The 25448-nt window shown below is 44.5% G+C and overlaps 1 long non-coding RNA gene across 1 annotated transcript; it reads left to right on the plus strand.

The window, feature by feature from the left end:
• The first annotated feature begins 1297 nt into the window (after positions 1–1297).
• Positions 1298–25448, plus strand: LOC133270334 (uncharacterized). Its single transcript, XR_009743748.1, has 4 exons — positions 1298–2401; positions 8279–8557; positions 11125–11213; positions 24329–25448. It is a non-coding gene; the product is annotated as an uncharacterized LOC133270334 (long non-coding RNA).

The raw sequence follows: 25448 nt of genomic DNA on the forward strand, positions 1-25448 counted from the left end.
CCTACTGACAATGCTGCCAAGCACCTCGGCACTAACCTACAACACCTCTCCTATCTCCCTGTGCAGCTCCAGGGCTATTTTAGCCAAGGCTGTCAGTTGAGCTGAATTGTTCCATTATGTGGTGGCTTTGCAATGTGGAAAAGTGCTCAGGAGCAACTGCTCTCTAAATGAGAGGAGAGTTGTTGAGTCTCTGGGGCCAATTCAGTCATTGATTTTTATTTATTTATTATTTTATTTATTCTTTTCCTGAGGCAGCTGATACGGGGAACAATTACAGTGGGGATTTTTCTCCACTACGGATCTCAATTGACCATGCAGTGCAGGGGTGCGTGCTTATTCCACATGAAACCCCGCTACGGGGCACTGCTTTCCAGCCACTACTGAACTGAGACAGATTTAACCCTAGAGATGGAAGTTCAGATTGTAATGTCTCGCCCCGTATATCCTTCCATCAGCGAGAAGACAATGAAACGCAGTGCTTATAGGGTGATTTATAAGAGCAAAGCACTCCAGCTACTCATCTTAAATCACAGTGATAGGGCTATGTATAGACAAGCAGACTATTTTGGAGCACTTCAGATGAGTTCCAGCCTCCTCTTTAAGTATTTAAGAGAAGTCCTTAAAAGCAAGAACCTGCTCTGTTACATTTCTTAAAAGACCAAGCACCCCCAGGGAGAACCTGCCTGGTCCCCTCCCCATTCCTCCACAGCCCACATTGCTGCTGTCCCCTCTTCCACGAATGGACACGTTTCCACAGGAATGATCCCTGAATTTCATCTGTAAGAGCCTTCTAAGTAATTCCAGCATGTGCTATAGTTAGGAAGTTAAAATCAAAGGCACAAGGACCAGCATATTTAATAAGATGGAAAAGGCTTTCAGCAAAATGAGAACCACATTGAAGGATTTGGGAGTTTCTCCTGTATGGATTCCGAAAGGGGCCACGGGTTTGCAGTGCACTGGCAAGCACAGAGATGCTGTGTATTCAGCATAGGCAGTAATTACATCTCCTCTTTCTAAATTATGTTATCAGGAAACATCTATATTGTTTGCATGGGGCTCGATTACGCTCTGAGAATAGAATGTTCTCTGCATAAAGAGCACGGCTGGAGTAAATCAATGAGGATGCACTCAGCAACATCAATTAAAGGTAATATGAGTCTTTAGCACAGGAGCAGGGAGCTAGCAGAGTTTGAAATTCCTATTTTCCCAAGCCTGCCTCCATCCTAGGAAAGTGACAATGCAGAAACCACTCAGAAATTCATAAGGTTTAAAAATAAAACACACGTCTCCTCTCATCCTCATCTTCACTTGGGTTTTTACTCGGTGCTGTTTCTCAGCGTAGCAGATGAATGTAACGTTTTCCTTCGCGAGATCTCAAACTTCTGCTGGCTTAAGGCCTTGCCCTTCTGCAAGTGTCACTAACTGAGTACCTTGGTTTGGGAGTATCTGCTTTGGGACCCCTGCAATCTGATTTCCTGAGATGCCATGAGCCCATTGCTGCTTCCAGTGGGAGCTGAGGTTTCCCAGCCCTGCTGAAAATCAGGTCCTAGGCTCCTTCAGGCCAGCACCAAGGAGTCTCAGGTTTTCAAAGTTAACAGTTGCCTCTAAATATAAAACAACAGCAAAGCTATAATGGAAGTGGGAAAAAAATCCATACCTTTTGCCTTCCTAATATGTTATACCTGATGCTCACTGCAGAAGGGTTAGAGATCTGACCCTTTGGACATGGTTAGTTAGGGAGAGGTCCACTGGTCCCAGTGATTTCTGGTTATTTAGGAAAAAGGGAAATTAATGTGAGTTTTCCTTCAGCCTATTAATTCTGCACCCCCATCACAGACATTAATTCAAACATAAAACCTGAGCCTGAGTTTGAGCCTCCCCTGTGCTCAAAGCAGTCCGTGCCCAGGGTTCTTGTTCAGGCCCATTTGTTACCTGCGTGACATTCATCCATCATCCTGATTGTAATGGTGAGAGGGGGAAAATGTCCTCCTGGCTACTGAGAAGAAAAAGGACCTTACATAGAATTTATAATCTCCCTCATCTGAGCTAATTATTCAGGAAAGGGTATTTTTCACTGCAAGAAGCCCAGGCAAGCAGATTCCATTCATAACTCAAATACCAAACAGCTTGAACACCTTTGGGTTTAGTGGCTGATTTTATAAATATTAAGGGGGGGGGGGGGGGGTAGGTTTGTTATTTTATGGTGTTTTGTCAGTGCTCTTTCCCTTCGGGCAGAAAGCTGCTCCCTCTTCGTCACAGCCTCGATAATGAATTGCAGTGTACAAAGCCGGTCATACAATACGCAGCGGCGGCAGCGCGGAGCGAGAATCTTTGGGAAGAGTTTCCATAGAAACATTGACGTCCTCCTGGCGAACAGGACACCGAGTTCCTTCAATGGGAGGTATGGGGTTTTAAAGGAGCAGTGAGGTGGCGGGAAGCCAATCCAGCAGAGCTATGACTCTGCATCTCCCAGCTGAATGGGGGGGGGGGGGGGGGGGGTAGTGGTGGTTTGAGCTGGTGGGATCAAAAAAAAGACATAAAATAACCCAATTACCCTCACATTAGCAAAATGTCGGATTTGATGGTTGCTGCGAGAGCAGTGCTGTGCATAGGCTGGTAAATAATTAAACTGCTGACCGCAGAGTGCAGTCAAAACCCATAAATCCTGCAGGCTGTGAAGTAGCAGCTTCTAAGAAACCTTGTCAGGTTTTGTCACAGGCTCCATCCCCAGAAGCCTTAAATTCAGCACAAATGGGCATGACGCAGGCATAAAGCTCCCAGGACGAGCAAGGTTGCACCCTGGCGATGCTCACCCACCCCTCCCCTCCCCTGCTTGTCTTGGACCAAGACAAGTGTTTTGCTAGTGTTCCAGCTCTGTGTTTTAAATAGCCTCGTGTCTACCCAGCTCAATAGTGGCAGAGCAGCCCTGTCTGGAAGAGGCTGTTTCTAGAAGGAAAACAGTCAGAGGAAATGTTTTTGCCAGAAACGTTGGAAATCATACAAAACAAAAAGGGAGCGTGCACAAGAATTCACCGCCGAGCGCTGCCGGGCGGGTTTGTTCAGGCTCACAACACGCTTTGTTTCGGAGCCATCCCCAGATCAGATTAATGAAGATGACAGACGTCCCTTCTCAGAATGTGTGTGACCCATCCCAGGGCCACGTTTGACACCCAGGGACATGAACTGGAGCCTTCCCACTGCCTGCAGGGGCTTTGGCTCCAGACCCAGGAGTCTGAAGTAGCAAGCAGCCATCTGACCCAACCTGGTCGCTCTCAGCCTTCATGGCTTCCTCCAGCTCTTTGACTCCAAGCTGGATATCTCTACCACAATTCAGACAACTCTCTGGTGCAGTCCAATACATCTCACTTAGGGTCTTATGTGGATGACTCTCCCAATTACCCAATCATCTTCCCATGGTGAATTGCACAAGGAGAGAAACTCTTCCTCTATGTCTCCCCAGCACTGATATCGCAGGGGTGACCAGAAAATCCCTGTGGTATGTGATTTTCTTTGTGAAGGTGAGGTGGAGATTGAGTGTGCTCCAAGCGTGGGGCTTGAGGGGAGCTTCGCTACCTGCAGGAGCTGGTGCCATGCTCTTCATCCTGCCTTATCCTCTCTGCTTCTGTTATTAGAAAGTACCTTGTAGCTTTGCATACTTCTAGGTTTTCTGTGCACAGCTTAAAGTCTCTCCAGAGTGAGAGACTTTTTATTTAGGAGGAAATACAAAGCATCCACAGCCCCATTAGGGTTTAATGGGAGACTGAGGTACTCTGTACCTTCTGTAATCTTCAGCTACGCACCAAAGGCTAACTCCTCTTGTGTGGATATTGACCTTAATCACTTGGCCTTTGCAATGCTCAGAAAATGTGGTTATTTATACTTCTGCTATTGCAGTACTGGAAACTCTGTGCTGAAAGCTAAATTATTTCAAATCTATATGGTTATGATGCTACATGAAGTTCTGGCTCATCACCTTATAACAAAACCATCCATTTATTCAGTGGGCTTCAGGTAAGACCTGGATACAGGATATGGAATTAATCTATTTGGAGAATGTTTGCATGAAGATTATTTTGGTTAAACCTGTTCAGCAAGATTCATTGTAGACACAGAAAAACAGAACAGTCAGTCAGCAAGTCAGGGGATCTCAAGGAAGTGTCTTGAGTTTTAGGGACTTAACTTGGATAGTTTCAAAAGATGATGGCAGGAATTACTTACAAGGGAACAGGAAGAGAGGGAAAGAAAGACGTGTGTCTTCCTGAGCAGTACCTAGCTCTTTTCATCTGTTAGTCTCAAAGTGTTCTGCTACAGTATAAAAAATACTTTATCCTCTCTTGCAGATGCAGAAATAAGGAGCAGTTTAGAATGAAAGCCATATTACTTGAGCTCTTCGTCCTTATTTACAACCTAGGTGAATGCGAAGGCTCGTTAATTCTTTCTTGATTAACATCACTTTATAAGGTGTTCAGCTAGCACGGAGATGAACTCCATTTCGATACCCAGGCAGGCTGGATTTGCATGCTCCAGGAAGGGCAGAAGACAAACCTGACCCACACACCCACCACGATAAGGCTGCTGGGTCAGAGGTGGGGCTGGGGACAACGCCTGGTGCTGCCACCCCGAGAAGCAGGGACTGAGGTGTGCCCAGCACCTTGCTGCCCGACCTCAGTCACAGCACACAAGGCCCTTGTTTGGGCATGGACCTATTTGTACACACACAAAAAGAGAGCCCTTAATTATACTGAATTAGGAAGAAATAGAATTAAAGCAGGGGGCCACGTTGGGTTGGCTGCAGTTGTACCCTCCAAGCACTTTGACGTGGTATTTCTGCAAGAGCGAGCACTAAGTGGAATTACCTACTTGAGCAATATTAAACTGGCACACCACAGCAGCCCGAAATTTCTTCTAAACCAAAACTTATTACAGCCCCTCCTTTGCCAGAGGTGCTTTTTCTTCCAGATTATCCGCAGAACACTGGAGCTGGGTGTGCATTCTTTATTCGTGAGGCGCTTTTAACCAAGACAAAGGCATTGCTCCCTTCAATGCTTACGAGGCCCTTGGCTGAGCAAACCCTCTTTAGAGACACTTAATTGAGGAAAACTCATCGTGGAATAACAAATAACTCCCATTAAGGGCAGATTTATCTGCAAGCTGAAGGGAACAGGGGCTGTAAGGAACCATGCCCCTTGCTGAGGGGCTACAGCGATGACTCAGTGAATCCCAGCAGGCTCATGCTTAGCCAAGGGATGCTACAAATATTTCTGCATACTTCTTAAAACTCATTTTTGACTTAAAAAGTGAGAAGAGAGCCAGTTCCCTTTCCATGTAGCTTGTAGTCAAGAGCGGTCGAACGCATTATAGATGTTGATATCCAGGTGGCTCTGTTTAGATGAAGCACTGGTATCCTGCTCTCTAGCTGAATCAGGAAAGTCTGTCCCTGCACCTGAGCCCACATGGTCATTCCCTTTAGGTGGAGCTTCTGGAACACTGCAGCCATGGGTAACTGCAGCCAGCAAACAGTTTGCAAATCCACCCCGCAAACCCACTCCTTCTCCTGGACCAGAGCCTGTGCAAACAGCAAAGAAATGGTATTCTCTGTGATAGATTGTTTGAGCTTTCCTTCCAGCAGATCCTGCTTCTTTTTCACATCAGCTCCTCTCCTGAATCTAGGACGCGGGAGATGCTCAATCCTGCCTTCTGGGCTCTGGTCCATCAGCTTTGCAACGTTTTTGTGATACACCAGTAATCACAAGCTGCTTGCGTTAGATGGCACGCTATCAGCCAGCCTTACCAAAGGGCTCTTACTCTTTGATTGCGCCTTGTACTAGTAGAAAACAAAAGTATCTCTTTCAACAATGAATTCCCACTTTATCCTTCATAATGGTGGTGGGTTTCTATGCCTCAGACATGACACAAACCCATTGCAGGAGCCATTTTGAACACCCAAATTTCCTATAAACAGCTGAAGCGAGGAAGGAGGCCATTGCTTCAATCACTGGTGGAAGTGGAGAGCCTGTACTACAGAATAACATAAAGGAAGAACAGACTTAGTTAAAGATGGGAATTTGATACCAAAAATTAAGCATGGCCATAACAATTACAGCCATCTAGTGGGCAAAAGTTGTTTTTTCTAAATAAAAATAGTATTAATAGTCAATTTCAAAAGTAAAATACTTGGAAATGAAAGAGGAAGGAGAGCGTCCGTGCTCTCGTGGGGTTTTTATTATTCTTCAGGAATACATAAAATCTTCAATATTCTCCTTCTTGCATTGTAGTCTGCAAATATTAGGAAAAATAGATCTCATCTGGTGCTACTGTTTTAGTGAAGGACTTGCTGAGAATATCCAATGAAGTACATTGTTGTTGAAGGGACAGGGCTTTGTTAACAGAGATTTCCTTTCTCCAAATGGTTCTTACATTTTAAAGCTAGATATATGACAACATGAGCTTTAAGTTGATAGCAACAAATCAACAAGTTTCACACTGATTAAGTTTCTCTTTCTTCAGATGCTTTGTATGTATTCTTTTGGCTCTTGATGTCATCCATCATTCCAGGCTCCTCAGGCTTCACAGGGTATTTCATGTTCGATAGGATCTCTAGTGAGTTTCTATTGAAAAAGCAAACTGGAAAGAAAGTATTTCATCTAAATCTTTGCATATCAAAAGGAAGAAAAAGTACATCCCTTTCTTTATCTTACTTTTATATGGAGCATATGGGCTGAAATTATGAACTTCAGATCTGAATTCCAAAAACTCCAAAGCATTTTGATTTAGCCCATAATAAAACCTGGACTGGGATTTTGTAACAATGCTTTTTAATCCACCTCGGAGGAGGGAAAAGATTCTCTGTGAGAGGGTTTTGCTCTCTTAGAAGTTTTGGGGTTATTGTTTGGGTTTGGGTTTATTTTCTAAACTTAGTCATCTGTATTCAAGATTTTAAACCCGTATTTTAAGAACATATTTACAGAACAAACAAACCTTCTCAGAATAATCCCCACAGGCTTTTTATCGCATGCCTCAGAGTGGAAGAACAGGCTATAGGATCTCTTTACCCTACGACAAGAAATAACTGGCTGTGAATTTTGGAAATCCTCTTTGGCATGTGTTCAAGCCGGTATTAATGCAAACCGCCCCATGCCAATCTCCTGACTCATCCCGCACGGCAGCTCCTGACACTCATCCCATCCGTCGCCGGCCTTCCTAAGGAAGAAAACAAAGCAGCTCCTCCCTTCCTTCCTGCGAGCTCATGTGTTCGAACTGCGGCTGAATGGGGGCATCTTCTGTATTTCCAAGTATTTAACTTGGTGTCTGATGTGTGGATCTCGAAGGGGAGTTTGTCACTGTATAATTCATCTCGACTCCCAGGGCGCAGAGCAACTCATGGTGCATCCTTCTGCCAGCCTCAGTTTCATGTTCAGGGCATGAGACTCTCTTTGCAGCAAGTATGTTACAGTTTCTTTGCACCCCTGGTGCAAAACTCATTTAAGACAGCTATATGTCAAATATAGCATCATGTTGCTTCTAAATCCTATATATATATAGGACTCAATGATCCTTATGGGTCCCTTCCAACTCAAGATATTCTATGATATACGTAATTTCTATATTATTTACATAGTGTATAAATATCCAAGTAACCATTATCCATATGCAGGCAATGTTTGCGAAGGAAAATGCTGTTTAAATACCCCAGCCCTGCAGAATCTTGTGTGCTGGATTAAATCTCGGCCCACATTCGTTTGTGCTAATTCCAGGAGGGTTTTTCCCTCATCCTACAGGCGAGAGGTGAGGAGTGAAGGGCAGGGGTTCAGCTGCTCTATCTGTGAATTTCTTGACCTCTGACAGTTTGGGTTTTTTTTTTTAATCACAGCCTTTTCCAAGCATAGGCTGCACAGTAAAACATGCCATATAAAATCTCTGATAGATACAGAGCTAGATTTGTGATGCAGTTACTGGTATTTCATTAACCTTTATCTTGACAAGTGGAAATAACACACTGTGATTCAGGGTAAATTTTTCACTTGCAGAGAAAAATGGTGCCAAAGGAAAGCAAATGGGCTAGAAATTAATGAACACAAATCTCAATAGCAAAATTCAGATTCCAGCTGGACGTGGCCCCTGGTGCATGTTTTGGACATGTTGGGCTGTTGTGATGATGTTCTGGGGGTACAACAGAGCTGCGGCTTGCACATTGCTGAGGAGCCCAATGGCAACCACAGCCAGCACTGGGAACAGGGGTAGTCACCTCCAGGCTTCCTCCCTTGCTGTTTCCACCCAGATGAAGACACTGGCCTCAAGGATTGTCCACCCTTCCTTGGGCTGTGGTTCCTCCATGCTGCATTGGTCTATGGCCCCATGTTCTCACTAAGCTCAGCAGCAAGGCTCTTCTCACTCTGCAGAAAGGCTGCTCGTACTCACGATCCGGAGCACGTGGCTATGCAACCACCAAAACCCCAGGGAAAACCATTTCTAGGAGGGCCTGAGCTAAATACAGCCTCTCTTAGACTGCAGACTCACTGGTGGCCGGCAGAGTCCCCCAGAGGAGACAACAGAGCTGGTGAGTAATAAGGATAACTGATGTTTTTCCAAGCTGAAACCAACCTGACTCACCACTATTTTGTTTCTTTTATTGTTATTTGTGTTGCTCTGATGCCAGACAGCAGATCTCAGTTATTGAGCCCAGCATTTTATCACCATATAACAGGAGAAAGTGCCCACTTCCAAACTAAATCAGTAGGAGGGAGAGAAAGAAAAAGCAATGCCGCTTGCTCACTGCTGCCCTGTAATTTGGGGCTGAAAACCTCCAATGCTCTGCTCCCAGCTAAGCACCTTCACTCACCCATGGTGGCATATTTTCCAGCTGGCCTTGCCTTGTAAGCTTAGGTTTATAAATAGTCAATAAGGTAGTTGTCCAAATAAGAGATCTGCTTAGAGCACGTGTTTCTGGACCCCTCGTGCTCCAGGGAGTGCTCACTGCCGGGAGGGGCTGCTCATATCTGCAGCTTTCCATTGAGATACTGATCTGAGGCTGCAGGAGAGCAAAACTTGCCATCAGAAAATGAGCAGGAACAGGTAGATATACCACGGGTATGGCCGAGGCCACCCCTGCCCTATTCGCTCTGGCCATGCTGTCCTCCAGCGAGCAGCACAACCCTGTACAACCAGCTCCTGCTTCTCTCTTAGATGAAGTCAGGATCTATTCCTGGGCAGGACTGCTATGGAAAATGTCTCTCTGGAGCTGGTGTCTGCCAGGGATAATGTCCCTCTCAAGCCAGTATCTAGCACAGGATAAAATTCCTACTGTCTGTGATACACATCAGCCTCTTGAGGCTTTTGCAACACCCTTGGTGTTGCTGGTGCAGGGAGCAGTCATATCCACCATCATATCTGCAAAGCAGAAGATACTCCAAGGAGTTTAATAAAATATCAGGGTCTGGATCTGGTAACATCAATGGAGGCAGAATTATTCCCAGATCTAGAGAGAAAAGTACAAACAAAGAGAACCTAGATGTCAAAGAGACAAAAGCTGGATGGGAGATCAATGCAGAAGAGCTCTGTGAAAGGTCTGGGGTTTAATGAGAGATGAGTAGGATGGGACTTGGCACAGATCAAAGTTATTAGGAACAGCAGAGAAGAACATGAGATGCAGATAGTGAGAGGGGAGAGAACAGCTGGAATAGGAGGCTGGGAGGAAAGCGGGTAGAGGATTTTTGCAGCTTGGATGCTGCAGAGGACCAGGAGTGGTGGTCACCGTTCAGGACAGGCATCCCCACTGCTCCCAGCCTCTGTGCTGGGCCATTGTGGAGGCAACTGCTCTCGTTTTGGTTTGGTTTGGTTGTTTTAAAGCCCAGATGGGTTCACTAGCGGCAGCTCTAACTTCAGCCCAAAGCTTCAGGCCTCAGAGCACCTCAACAGATCACATCTTGGCTTGGGAAGACATGCCTGGCATGTTGGTCAGTGCTGGCTCCTGAAATGAATCATCATCTGTTCTGGAGAACTGTGCCTGAGTATTAGGACAATTATTGCTTTCTTCCAGCCTCGGCTGTGTAAAAATGCACTGCTTCTCTTTATGAGAAATTCTCATCTCATTCTGTCAGTCATCTTGTCTCAGCAGGGACAAAAATCCCCAAGCCCTGTCATATCAGAAAATGAGAAAATTATCAATATCTAAAGCGTATGTGAAAAACAAGAGCTCGTTCTCCATTGGGCAGAATGGATCTTGGTTGTAAAGTCTTACAAATGTTAGCAGCTTCTCAGACATTCAAAAATGTTAATGATCCTCCGGTACTAAAATAGCTTCCCATAGACTTCTCCATATTTAAAATACTGTCTTGCCCTCTGCAACCATCTAGAAGACTCTCTCATAGATGAATGGTTCCATACATCGCTTTATGTATTCCGAAAGCAGAGTTAGGATTAGTATATTCATGCAGACACAACAGGCTCTGATGATTGCCTGAGTATCTGGAGCTAGGATGGAGCTTCAGAGCCTGAAATCAGCTTAATAAATACTATCAGCTTCCAGTGAGCGTAGGAATAGAACAAAATCTGTCAATAGCTGCAGCTCTGAATAGGAATCCTTGAGAAAAATATATATCTCACTCCCTCATCTTTGTGCTGGCCCCATTACACTGCCCTGGGGAGAGAGTAGGGACTCAAGAGGTGACAGCCCCAAGCCCTGCAGCAAGAGGGTCCCTGCCTGCCCCAGGAATGACCCCCCCCTTCAGTCATAGGGGTGTCTGAGCCACTCCTTCAGTCCTCTTTCCCCTGAAGAGCAGCAGCTGGCTGCCCTCTCCTACAGCCATGCATAGATCCTTTTGCTGTCCAGGGGCTCGTGCTGTTGTTTCCTCCAAACAGCTGATTTTGGAGACAGCTCCCCATGGGAAACCTGGGTGCAGCTCCTCAGTTGCCTGCAGACTCCAGCAGACCTCCCTCCTTTGGCTGCACGCAGCTCCTGTCCTGGTGCCTTGGGCTGGGACTCATAAACATGCACCTCCAGATGCTTCAGCACAGCCCGGAGCAGCCAAAGCTGCCACATGCCAGCAGTCTTAATCACATCCCCAGGCATGCAGAAGAGTGGATTAATTCAGATCTAACCCTTATTAATGCTACCTGAAATGACAGGTTTGAGCCTTGGCACCTGTGAAGCTGGCTGGCTTGGGGCATGAGTGGAGGAACACAGAGGAACTCGCTGCTTCTACAGCACTCCTGTGGTAAGACTCACAATTACATTTGAATCTGTTGTGCTGTCTTCCTTTGCAAACATCTGTCCCTTTTGCTTTTAGGAGCCATTAATTGCTTTGTTTCCCTATCAGATTAGTTTGTTCCTCTCACTGTAGCTTTGGGCTTTTGCAGCTGAATGGGCCACAGGAGACTTGAGGATCAGGACTGAAGACATGGTACAACACCAAAAGGGCAGCTGGCGCTTAGCAGACACCACAAACCACTTAAAAAGTCTTTTGTTTATTAGCTATTGTTCAGTTAAATATAGTACCTGTAGCTTGAACAATGGGCAGTGGCAGAGTACGTGCTTTTTAGTGCAGTTATGGGCTATTACTGAGCACCGAGGTGCAGCTTTAACACCGGAGGCCAGAGGCAAAGTACAGCACTTTGCCTGGAAAGCCTTGGTGATGCCATAATAACCAGCCCATTAGCAGAGCCACCGAGGGGAGGACAGAACTGATGTTTATTGCCTTCCTGTGAGCCCACAGAGTGGTGAAGGTTATTTAAACAGCTTTGTGCAGGGAAAGGTGGATGTCGGCAGGGATTTGGGCTTCCAAGCCATGGGATGGGAGAGGGAGCTGTGGGAATGCTGCTCCAGGAGAGAGGTCCAGGGCACCCTGGATGCACCACCCACTCTGGGCTCCTCTTTCTTCCGTGCCAAGATGCTCCATATCCCAAGGAGAGCTTTCCTAACCTCCTTTGAGTCAGGATTTCTCAGATGGCTGAGCTGGAGGTAAGGGCTCCACTGCCCCTGACCTCCTGGGACCCCAGTCCCATCTCAGCTCAGCATCACCTCACACTCCCTCTGCTCTTCAGCTGCCTAGGGACAAGAAATGGGGCGTTTTCAGACACTTTAGCAAGTGCTGTCTCAACACTTGTGGTAGGACTCCAAAAGGAGTTACTGTTTGCATCCACCAATTCAGCGCTTTTTGGGCGCACCAAGTGAACAAAATGTGAATTATTATTGCTTTTTTTCCATGAATTTTCCCTGTTCTGAAGCTGAATGGAGTTTTCTGATCTAATTAGCCCTCTTTTTCCCAAACAAATATAATGGCTTTGAAAAATTGCCTGTACTTTTATACGCCCGACATCTGGTTTTGATAAAAAACCTGAAACTTTCTAACTGCTACTTGCGGTCTGGAGGAAGGGAGGGTGATATTTAGTACATGATCTTTGCCCTCATTTTGAAGAAAAAAACCCCAAACCATCAATTCTGCTGCTGGCAACTGCAAAAGCAGTTAGGCTGAGCTCTCTTTTAAGTGAACAAACACTTATGGATCTATTTATACCTGCCCTGAAGCAGACTACCGTAGGTGGAAATGCTGTAATTATTTCCTTTCCCTGCTTTCCACTGTCCTATACAGATCTCCTGGAGCAGCTTGTTAACAACTACAGCTGTACATGGTGAAATTAAAATCAAGCCAATGTTAATAACCCCACCAATTTGACTAGAAATGACTAAAACTGGAGGTAACAAAGGTGAGACAAGCTTGAGGGCTGCTAAGAGACAGCTTTTGTTGCTTAGCCCCATCTATCTAAGAAGGCTGAGAATTACAAATGATGATCATGGCTGGCAGCTGAGGGGGACAGGGACCTGATCCGTAGTGATGGGGAGATGCAATAACAAATTTCCTGTGTTCCTTTTTCCATTGGTGCACATTTTCAATCTAATTCCCCTCCCAAAAGAGTCCCTCTCCTTCGCTATCATCCTACTCTTCTCCCTCCCCCTTCTCCCTTGGTTTGTCTCTCAGAGCAGATGATCTCTTCCCCTCCCCAGGTTAACTCTAGTTTCAGTATCAAAGATCATTTAAGCTGAAAATAGCTTTTACTGAGTCCATGTTACAACCCAGGGGTGTCTGGTCACCAGATAGGATCTCCAGCTGCCTCTCAGACGGCGTGTCGGAGGGTTATCTGCGTTCCGGTACTCTCAGTACTATGGCCACAAGCCATTACGCTTCATTGCAATTCAGGAGGGTCGTGGACTCGGTTACAGCTGATTATGGACCAGGTGGGAGGAGCTGATGGAACAGGGGAAAGAAATTCATTAACATTCAGCAGGGCAGCCTGTTCTGTAAAGAGACTTTTCACTTTCATGGAAAGGAATAGGATTTAAGTGACCATAAATTTTTATCACTCTCGTTGGTACAGATTATTAGGAAATGGCTAGTGTTAATATTTACTATTGCCTTCTGGGGTACAGAGTCCAAATTACTCAGTTATGAAAATAAGCCCTATACTGTTTGGAAGAATGAAATGTTGCCCAAGTATGAAGTCATGATGCTTCTGGAGCAAGGGGATGGACGTGCTATAAATCTCTTGCAGCACAAGGGAATGGCACCTGTGAATTGCGAACAGAAGGTGTATCTGCAGCAGGAGTTAGATGTGCTCAGTATTTTAGTGGCCCCCTAAATGTGTATGAGCATCTTTACTTTGGGAAGATTAAGCATATCTAGCAGAGTGGCGGAGGGAAGGAACAATGAACTGGCTACGAGGAGAGCTACAACGAGTCCCTAAGGAGAGTCCTAGTAGAGATTTCAAAATCCTCACTACACTTGAAAAGTAAAATAGACTGTCTTGATGGCAGGAGATGCAAAAAAGGTAGCAATTCAGTGAAGTTTTACTGCAGTATATTTTGGAAGATCTGCCAGATGGCTGGCAGCAAGACTCTTAAAATCTGACTTTTTTTCCCAAGCCAGCTATATTATCATCCATCAGGCAGTCACTTTGGACTGACATTGCAGAGCGTGGCTGTCTCCTTTACGTTTGCCTTGCTCCTGTTTATTTCTAGCTGATTTATTTATATCTGGAACTGATACAAGTGGCACGATTTCTTTGTTTCATTAAAAGATTCCTTGATCTAAACTTTAAAAGATTTGTCTTCAGAGAGATCAAAGTCAACCAAGTGTATGTCTGGCATCCCTGGGTTCTTCTGATATCCCAGTCTTCAAGTAAATCTGGAAAAGGCATTTTGTTGCAGAGTAGTAAACTGTGGTGACTCGGTTAAAGTAGAGCTGGCCACTGAGTTCTTGCATCCTAGAACCTATCATCCAGGCTTCTTAATTATTGTTTTCTAAGAGGTGAAACAGTGTTGACAGAGCTTGCACTGTCAAACGCCAGTCAAGGTAAAACCCAGTGCCAACTGCAAGCATGGAAAATTACTTCCCACTGCCCAGCAACTCACAGTCAAGCAAGTAAAATACGATTTGCACAGCTGAGCAGAGGCATTGTCAGGGTGCTAACCTAGGAGCCAAGCACTCCTAAACCCCATCTGTCACGACCTGTTGCGTGCTCCTGGGAAAACTGCATGCAGCCAGATCTCTAAAAGAGACTATTAATTCTGGGTACCTTATTTATTAATTCTGGGGAGGTGAATCCCCATGTCCCCTGGTTTCTAGACCCAGCGGTGGCATGCTGTGACCAGGACAGAGCTCTCATCCCTTTCTATTGCTGGAGGACAGTGGAAGCTATTTCTCTCCATCTCAGCTCAATTACTCCTAGAATTAGCAGGTCTCGAGCGATCTTCTCAAGCCCAGCTCCTTGTTACCTGCCGGAGCCATTGAAATGGTGTTTGTGGTGCTCTGAAGAAGCTGAATAGAACTGCTGAGTGTTACTGTGGATGGTTGGAGTATGTCCTGGATATGAATCATCTTGCTCTTTCTGACCTACTGTCCTAATTGAGAGTCATTTGTTCCTTAGACGCTCGTCACTGTCTGGGCCATACCTTTGTGCAATGAAGCAGCAGCCTGGAGCTGCGGGTGATTGCCCAGCTCCCTCATTATGTGACAAATTAAAGGGGCTTTAGTAAACTGACATGCTGAATCATGGATCCTCCCCAAACGTGACCCCAAATCCCTGCCCCTTTGTTTTGCTGTTTTCTGTGGGAGGGTCAGGCCAGGACATGGCTTTCCTGATGGCTGTATGAATTTTACTGCTGGGCATGTTCCAGTAAAATCAGCAGCCTTAGAACAGGGATTCTGTGGAAGCTTTTTTTGTCAGCACCTTTACCTCATTAGTTATAGTTTAGAGCACAAGCCTCAGGGCAGGACCAGCACAGTTGCTCCTGTTTGATTACACGAGCATTACTGCTTCTTCAAAAACCTCTTGTCGCCTTGAGGATGAGTAACAAGAGATGTTCCAGCCTTGTTTATCCAGCACATTTAAGAAGTGTACTCTTCCCCAACCATCTTCTACCTTCTTTTTTTTTATTAAGGGGGGCCTGATTGCCTCCTTCAAGACCCCTGTGGTGAAAGTCTCCCTGGCCACATCCCTTTGAAGAATCTCTATTCGAGGGCTTATCTTCACTGCAGAATTAACTCAAGGCTCTCAGTGAAGGGTCCCCTGCCTCCCTGCTCTGCCCACACTCCTCCCAGAAGCCTAATGGTAAATTGCAGCTGAGCAACCCACCAGCTGCCACAGATGAGTTTAAATGCTGGAGCTGCCAGCACTGCTGCAGTGATGCAACCATCGGTACACATCGCTCCGTGCTGCAAATCCCATGGTGCTTTCCTCCAGCCTTCCCAGTGATGCTCTTCCTTTGTCATGCAAGCACTTCCCTGATTCAGCTGAATGGGGGACATTAATATTCCCACTGTCCCACGTGGATGTCCCTTGGACAGGCTGCTGTGAAGCATTTAGCAAGAACAATTTGGATAGGAATATTGAGCTCAAATGTCTGGGTTTTTTCCCTTTTTAAAACACTTCCTGTAATAGAGGTGACAGAGACCTGTCAAATGCAGCCTGGGCCAGGAGTAAGGAGCAACCCCCAACCCACCAGGGGAAGCCATGGATATTTTTATGTATTTTGATGCCACTTTTGAAGGGTTCAGCCTCTTTTTTTTTTGTCTCTCAGGACATGTTGCTTTCTTCATCACTCCTCTCTTTTTTTTTTTTTCCATTTTCTCTTCTAAATGTGCCTGCATTTTGTAAAGTTACATTGCAAAATCCGCCTTTGTGCAGATCAACAGGCAGAGATCAGATCCTTAATTCTGACCAGATTCTGACCCAGCTCTAAATTTCAAATTCACCCCTCCATTTCTGGTGTTTTTTTAAAACCAATTTTATTCTTCTATCTTAGGGGTTCATTTGTCTCTAGAGATACATTCCAATCAAGTTTCTCTTTACTCTGTGGAAGGAAGTACATGGAGCAAAGTTGATCTAACTTGGAGAACTTCTAGGTAACAGATGCCCAGTCTCCCAGTGGGAAGGAACAACGGCATTATTACCTCTCTATAGTTAGGTACAAATGAGATTTACCCTCTTCAGGGCAAGGCAGGTATGATTTATTACCATACAGGAAAGGTTAAAGATCCTGGTAAGGAACAAGGCTGGGCTGTGCAGAGACAAGTGCTTCTGGAGAACCTAAGCCTGATTGTGACTGCCAAAGGTACTCTTCATTTCTGAGCTATTACCTGATATGAAACCAGTCCCGTGTATAAAGGAAACAAATTTCAGCCTCTTCCCTCCCTGATTTTCAACAGCTACTAAAGGAATGCTTCAGTCAGCAGGAAAGGAGATGTTCATAGTTAGCTGGACACTAGTTGTGCCACTTCCATGACTGGTTCACTCCCAGATCCTCCACATCAGGGCTGGCATCTTCTGCACATCCTTGTGGGTGGGATTGCTGGTTAATAATTACCGTTTCCCCAATTATTTAGGTCGTGGCCCTTCTTCCACTCCTTTTTGTCACTACCTGAGTGACAGTCGGAAGAGAGATCACCCAAAGGCACAAGTGCCGGTTTGTCCTATTGCCACAGTCAGCTGAATTTGAGCTCTCTGCCCAGTATCCATGGCTCGGTTCACCTCAGATCTCTGGCACTGCTTCTTCAAATTGCCCTTCTTCCACTTACATTTCAAAACCTGAAAACTGTTGTGGATTTAAAGACAGTCATACAGTTACCTCCAAATGGAGCTTTGCGATCTGAGCCCATTTTCAAGAAGAAAACCCTATTTCTATTTAAAATACTCAGGGCTGTGTTTTCCTGCTCCTGTCTGCAGGTGCTTTTATTAAGAGTCTGCTATGAGCAGTGTCATGTATGTATGCAGCCTCAGATTTGACTGAAGTGAAATGGTGAGAATTTATGGAAAAGCATTTTGTGAGAAAAAGCATTCACAGCTATGTAGCCTTAGAAACTAGAGAGGTAGAGTTGGAGCTCGGAGAGTGGCTATGAATATGGAGAGCAAGAGTTGGAATAATCACAAGGAAAGCAACTGCACCAGGAAGGATGAAAGATGACAGTTTCAGCAGAAAATTCATCAAGATAACGAAGCAGGGGGAAGATGTCTTGTGGCAGCAGCTGGATTTGTAGCATCCAGCTTCAAACAGGAGCATGAAACCTAAGTTTGCTCGGAGGGGAGGAAAAAATCAATCAGAAGATTGCACACAGAATTGTGAAGCTGTAGAGAGCTCCAAGACACCTGGAGCGCTGCACCGTTTGCCCTAATCGGAGGGTGAGTCAGCACTCAATTATGTTCAGGCAATTTTATATTCAGTTTTCTCTGCGTTGGCGACAAAGCAATTTTGATAATATGGTCATACAGGAGAATCACCTTCTTTACAAATCCCAGCTACATTAGCTACAATAAAAAGTATGTCACTCCGAGTGCTCATTTCCCAGCGTCTAAGATAATCATCATGTGGGATCAAGAAGAAATCTCTTCTTCCCATTGCCAAAACCAATGTAATTGTGCAACATGGCTGTTTTATCCCTTCTTCTGAAGTTGTTAGTTACGGCTACTCTTGAGACTAGACAGATCCACTGCTGTGTGCAGCTACTGTCTGAAGGCTTGTGCATTAATAATAGCTTATGAGATAATAGGTCCTACTGGTTTGTAGGACAAGAGAAAACATTCTATTATAATGAAGTGGGTTATATGCATGTTGGTATGTGGGGATGGCTCAGCCTGTCCATCACATAGTAAAGACCTGGGACCTGTGAAATAGAAGAACCTGTATTCCCTCCTGCTGGTGCTTTATCAGCAAGTCTTCAGAGCACTGCCCTGGGAGATCTGATGATGTGGCTCCAGGTTTACACAGCGTTTTGCCATCAGTTCAGGGAAGATGTTATGCTAATCTGACCTTTTGCTTAATCTTTTAAGGCACGTATTATATTATTTAGGAGTGATTATACCTTTACCTTGGAGCAATTACACCTTTAGGAATCAGAAGTTGTAGAGGAAATGAGTGATTTACTATGCTTTGAATCAACAATTTAAACTGAATGATCATTTCAATGCCAGTGACAGATTCAGCCTTCCATGAACCACTCCTTACATGAACAGAACACATAAACTGTGTTAAAATCCACTTTGTGTGTCTCAGGAGCAAACACAGAGCTTGAATCGTCACTCCCTTCCATTATTCCTGTTGCCATGACCTAATGGACTTTAACAAGAGTTGAAATAAGGCCCAGATCTGGAGCACAGCAAACTTCAAGAGAAATTTCCATTGGCTTTTTTTTCCCCCCAGGGATAATACCCTTAAAGATTCAGGGTCAAACCTTCAGCTGTCATAAACTGGCATCTTTCCAGTCAACCAGCTCTTCATGTCTGCACAGATCAGTCACTGGGTTTCTGCTCATCTGAAAAGAACCACCTGTGTTGTTTTATTAATATGAAGACAGTTTTCAATGATCTCCCTCTCATGAGAATGATTTTCAGACTGCATTCATCAAGACACTGATATTTGAATGTATTTTATCTTGAACTCACCATCACCCACACTGTCACAGCCTGACAGCACAGCAGGTTAACTTGGTGCTTCTCAAATGAATGTTCTCAGACCCAGTATACATCTGTAACCTTTGGCTTTCCTAAATATTCTGCATATTTAGGAAAGAATGTTCTGGAAACCACATTAGGAAAGCATAAGAAAGATATTCTGCATGCCATCCAGTAGTCACTGACTAAACTCTCAAAGTCCTCTTGCTGATAATAATAATACTGCAAAGAGGCATAAAAAACTCAGTCAATGGCCATATGCTCTAGAAAAAAACAGACTCCCAATCCCTTGAAAGCTTAAGATATGGATGGTTTCTTCCTGAGCTCTGTTGTTCTTGGTTGCTTTAAGTTCTTAGTCAAGAACCAGGTGAGATCTAGGGATGGTAAAATCATATTTTGTTCTGGATTTTATTGCAAAAATTCAGGCATCTTCTCACTGCTTCTTTACAATTAATGGACAATGTGGGAAACATCCTTCCACCCCCTTTCAGTCAAGATGTATCTACCTTGTTTTCTGCAAAACTAGAGAGCAGTGAGGGGTTCATCTGATCCTTGTTCAGTGAAAAACAAACCATTCCTGGGAGAGCCAGAGGGCGCAGATTTGAAACAGTGGCTCCGAGGACATCATGGCCAGCAAGACAAAGTAGTATTGGCTGGATCTTTGCCTAAATAAAGTTGAGTTTCCATTCATTTCAAAGGGAGCTCCCTGGTAATCCTCAGATTATCTTTTTTTTTTACCCTAACTGAAATGAATGAGCAGAACTTGTGTGTTTTTCAGGCGTTTTTGGTACACAGAGCCCTCCATTGCTCCTTCAGTTTAATCTGACTGCGTAAAAGTCATTTCCTCATGCTCAGTTTTTCCCCATTTAGTATCTTTTTTTCATATTCAGTATCCTCAGGGAAAAGACTGAACAGTTTTCCTGGATTTTCCCTCTCAGGAAAAAGATTTTTCTCGTCTTCCTGGAAAACGCTAAACACAAAATTGTGCAGGAATTTCTTACTGAAGCTTTTCACGCTATCTCCATCTATCATAAACTGAAAGGGCAAAAGAGCAGACCTTCATCTTTAGTGCTTATTTTTGATGCCCATCGGAGCATCGGACGGAGAGCAGTCCTTGCAGTTGAAAAAGCAGCTTTCTGTCTCTTTAAAACTGTTTATGAATCATTGTTTGGAATGAGAGCATTTGAAGCTGATTAACTAAGAAGTTAGACAGCTATCAGCTAGGACAGTCCTACCCTCATGCTTTTATCCATCAGCAGGTACTGTGGAGCGAGCTGACATTAAACTGGCACAATCCCAGCGCAAAGGTGAACTCCAAGAAAAAAGTATACTGAATTTTAATAAAACTTTCCTCAAAGGTCAGCCTCTCTAAGGTATAAAATCAATCTTTCTCCCTTCCTTTTTCCTCAGCCCATTTATTCATAGCTATAGAAAATTCTGATACTCATATTTCTCATTCCCCCCCTTACAGTACCAATCTACCTGTGACCATTATTTCTCCCAGCATTTTTATTTAGGTGCCTTACTCCTCATTTCACTCTTTCACCTGGCCTTCTCTGTACCCCAATCTTAAAATGACACTTATCAGGCCTCCCTTCCAGAACAGATCCTGCCTCAAACCACCTTCAGGACCAAAAAAAACCCTTATAACTTCATCCTTGAAGGTGGCTTAAACTTTGGGAGGAGCACAGCTCTGGTGCAAAGCCTTTATTAAAGTGTGTCAGGTTTCTGTTTGTATTTCTCCTTCTTACCCAGCAGCTGCCTTCTGTGTCTTGCTCAGGACACCAGTAACATTTGCCAAGTAAGCTATGACATTAGTAGCATGCTGCTTAGAAGGGAATGGTGTCCTTGTGAGCTCTGAGCTCCTGCAGATTGACCCCCTTTACTGACATAGACCTAGCAAAATATTATAATTTTATCATCTTTTCTATTTTTTTTATTTTCTTTTTTCTCCCTTCCCCTCCCCTTCCCCTCCCATTCTATTTTCTTCTTTATCTTTTATCTTTCATCCTTTCACCTTTTTATCTTTTTTTTTAATTTTTCCCTTCCCTTCCCTTCTTCCCTTCCCTTCCCTTCCCTTCCCTTCCCTTCCCTTCCCTTCCCTTCCCTTCCCTTCCCTTCCCTTCCCTTCCCTTCCCTTCCCTTCTTCTTCCCTTCCCTTCCTTTCCCATTCTATTTTCTCCTTTCATCTTTTCTTTTATCTTTCCATCTTTTCAACATTTTTTTCTTTCTTTTCTAATTTTCTTTTTCTTTTTACTTTTTTAACCATTTTTTTGTGCTTTTTCATTTTTTTTTTGAAGTCATCACTGAATCCGAAGGCAATACCAGCTTAGCAGGGTTTTTTTTTCAGTGTGCTAGCTGCACAGAGCTGTAGATACCCAGATCTGGAAACTGCTTCTCAGTCCTTGGCATACAAGCTCCAGCTCTTGGTAGCCAAGTGTCTCAAATCTTGGCATCACCAGAGCCACCAACAGCACGAAGAACTGCTGGTGCTGGGGTTTGGCTTTGCCTGCCAAGCTGAGCTGTGTGGGGCAGGCCATACCCAGAGCATCTCATGAGAATCCTTATCTGGGCTCTTGGGCTTCCAGGACAGGACACATAGTGCTGGACTGTCCACACAGTCACAGCCCCTCACTGCTGTACCCTCTGTCCTCCATTCTCCCCCTTTGAACGCAACACTTCCCTCCTTCCCCTTCACAGGCTATTTCTCTGCCTCAGTAGTGAGATTAACTGTACCTCTGTTAAGACCGACAGACATTTATCTGACTGCTAGTTCCCCCCCTTCCCATCCTTTCCCTGCATGCTCCCACATCCCCAGGACACTAATCCCATTCCTCAACCCCCTGCACTGCAGCAGAACAAGTCTGGGCACGGCCTGGGTTGCTGTGGAGCCACAGAGCAGCTCACAGCAAGTCGCTGACTGTGGTTGTTTGACCTGGGGGTAGCAGTCTGCAAACAAGAGTTATGGCACACACATCCTGCCATGTGTGCATTTAACTTAGCATGTAATGCTGCACGCAGCAGCGCCTGCCAGCCAGCTGCTCCTGCGAGCAGGGAACTAACCATGTGTCCCCTTCACATTACTAGAGACAAGGTTGGGGTTCTCCTAGAAGATGACAGGAGAGGGTCCAGAGAAGAGCCACAAAGATGATCCAAGGATTGGGAAGCCTTGTGAGCAAAGGCTGAAAGAGCTGGGTTTGTTCAGCCTGCAGAAAAGAAGGTTCAGGGGGGACCTTATCACCATGTGCCAGTATTTAAAGGGTGACTGAAGAAGACAGAGACTCCCTTTTTCCAAGGAGTCAAGTGGAAAAGGTGAAGGGTGATGGGCACAAGTTACTCCTGGGGAGATTCCAACTGGATGCAAGAGGAAAATTTTTCACAATGAGAACAACCAGCCACTGGCATCATCTCCCCAGGAAGTGATGGGTTCCCCAGCACTGGACACTGTTAAGATTCAGCTGGACAGGGTGCTGGGACATCTAATTTAGGCCATGCTTTGCCTGCTAAGGGTTGGACCAGATGACATTGGAGGTCCCTTCCAGTCCTGGTATTCTGTGACTCTATGATGACAATGCCCCATGAACTTCTCTGTTTCAGCTGAATTCTGTTCTTTGTTATTCTTTATTCCACCAAACCAATGTTATACACACGCTAATTTTGTTGTTCCCATCTAAAAAAAGTCTTCGTGGTCAGAGAGCTCCTGAAGCTGGGCGACATCTGATGGGAACACACGCCCTCTGTAATCTGTAATTACAGAAAAATCACTGCTTCAGCTGGTACAGTGAAATGTAAGAAAATCTTGCTGCATTTCAGAATCATTGTTAAGATACATGCTGGAGAGCAGCCATGCTTGGTTGCTCACACTGATAGATGAGGAGAAAAAGGAACATGCATTAAAATCAGCAAATGGATAAAACTGGGCTAGAGAAGAATGAATACAATGGGGAAAACTTTCCATTTTTCCCAGTTCAAAGCCCAGGCTCCCACGCTAATGGAACTGTGTTCCTAAATAGGAAAATGTTAAAAAAGAGACTGTACTATATTTCAGAATGTACGTTACAAAGCTTTATGTCCACCATCAGAACAAATCTTACATATTCTGTAAGGAACAGCAATGTTCATTTAGCAGAGAAGATAAAAAGGACAAAGACAGGTGGTGGAAATCGTGAGCCTTGTTTTTTACTGCTCTTAAACTCTTGTTCATGTTGATATAGATAGGTACAAATTTTCTTTTTAATTCCTTCAAACAACTTTAAAGGTTAATAAACTGTATTTTGGCTTTAGAGATCTGTAAATAATGCTGATTTAGATTTTTAAAGAGTGTTATTAACTGAGGAACCAAACTGAGTTTGCTTTAGTAGACATAAGAAGGTCCTTTTATAGAGACTATATACTATATGTATTTATATATAGTATATAGTCTCTGGACCATAGTATAGGCACTATAGTCTCTACAAGGTCTTGCAGAAACGTAGTTCTCTGACAGTGTGGAGATCAGATTGCAGAGCCCATTGTTCAGTTAGTGGTGATGGCTGTCATGCTGCCCAACATCGCAGGACATGGCTATGAACACGGGATGAGATCAAAACCCTTCTCATTTAACACAGATTAAGAAAGTCTTCTCACTCCTCTCTGCCATGCTCTGAAATACTTCTGTTGATTTGCTCTGCTAAGGAGAAAAATGGTCAAGGTTTGTCAGGAAAGATGAGACTATACATATTTTTTTCCCTTTCTTTCAAGATTAATCTTTCAGTTGAACAGAATTGGCACCATGAGTAAAGTTTTGCTGCTGAAGTTGTTATTTTGTATTGATTGCATCCTTAAAGATTTTTTTTAGCAGGGAGGTTATTGCTGTGTATTAATCAAAAGGACTGAAAAATACAGCATGTCCTATCCTGACCTCTTTGTGGATCAAAAAGCCAGTTGGGGTTTTGAGAATACAAATGATCCTGGATTCGACCCTGGGTTTAGGTGCTAATAATTTAACATTATTACAGTTTGGCTACCTGCTGATGTGTTACACGTGGACAACAACGGTCACTGCAGTCTAAAAGTCAGATATACATTTTGTTTTCAGGCAAATGAGGATAAATTGAAACTACTAGGAACAGGTTTGACTCTTGCTGACCTGAAGAGGTTATTCTTAGGGCAATCGCTTGTCTTTAACATTTAACCTCAGATTTGTTCAATAGCCTGCGATGTTAGCACTGACTGCATTAGAAGCTTCATTTACAAAAGTACATCACCGGTTTTACAGCTTTAAAGGCTCCCACAGCTGCCTTGATTATGCATTAGCTCTGTATATTTAATTCCGTTCCTAATGCTTTTCATGTAGTGTCAAAGCCATTTAAAAGAGAGTCTCTGCTTCTACAACCTTCTTTATTTTTAGCAACTCAGCAGCACAAATTAGGTTTGTGAAGCTCCTCACGAAATCTCACCTGGAAACATTCATCTACGGTGTTATGCAGCTTTCCCCACTTCAAAGGGAAACGTGGTGCTGCTGCTACCCCAGTTAGAGCAGCACCGAGCACTGGGACATGTTGAACTGTGTTCACTGACACAGCCGATGTTATCTGTCAGCCTGCTCAGTGTTCCTTGTACCAGGGAGATTTCTAAGTTCTAATTTAAATAAACATCCCCCTCTGTATTTGTCTTTTCACTTTATCTGCTTTGGGAGTTATTTCCCATTGTCTCTTAACTGTTGTGGTAAAACTAATGACAACTCATTCAAAACAAGGATTCCGAGCCTCTCATTTGGATTGCCGGCTGTGCTCCAGCAATTCCCAGTAGCCTCCCAGTTGCCAATGCTTGTAATTTATAATCTCCGCGTTTTATTCTCCATTTGGGACACACAGTGATGACAGACGACACAACTTCCACTGAAGGCCTGTGCAACCCCTTATGGTTAAAAACGACTGCAAAGCAGGGGGGAAATCGTAACTATTTTGCTTCTAGATTCAGATTTTCACGTTGTTTGCAATACTGCAATCCTGAGAGCACCAACATTGATACAGCTGAATAAAACCTTTGTGGTTTACAATGAATTAGGCCTTCTAGCAGGATTTTTCAGCTGTGGAAAATCCCCACTGCTATCTTCCTCTGTTTAGCATTCCGGTTTTCAGGCTACTGCCTTCCAGTCTGGTATATACTCTAAGCTCCAAAGGGTTACAGTGCTGGCATTTCTTCCGACTGGCATTTCCAAATCTCTCCTGAGGCCCATGCAGCATTTATGCCAAAATGCTTTATTATTGTACAAACACAGAGCAGGAGGAGGAGGAGAAGAAAGACCAAAACCCTCCCCAGTTTGTGCTCCCAAACCAGGTCCTGCTCGCTGGTTTGCAGCCAACCATACCCACCCCGGCGCTGCGAACACCCGCAGGTGGATTTAAAGAGCAAAACCGGTGCTGTTTTAATGAGCAGAGGAGCCTGGCTCTCCCGCCACCGCGCCTGAGTTCTTAGCCCACAAGCCTCTCGGTGCGGGAGGAGGCGGCGGCGCGCTGCCTGGCCTG

This window comes from Pezoporus flaviventris, unplaced genomic scaffold, assembly GCF_033815535.1.
Source record: "Pezoporus flaviventris isolate CSIRO_AGI_PZ_B2104156 unplaced genomic scaffold, CSIRO_AGI_Pfla_v1 ptg000020l, whole genome shotgun sequence".
NCBI lineage: Eukaryota > Metazoa > Chordata > Aves > Psittaciformes > Psittacidae > Pezoporus > Pezoporus flaviventris.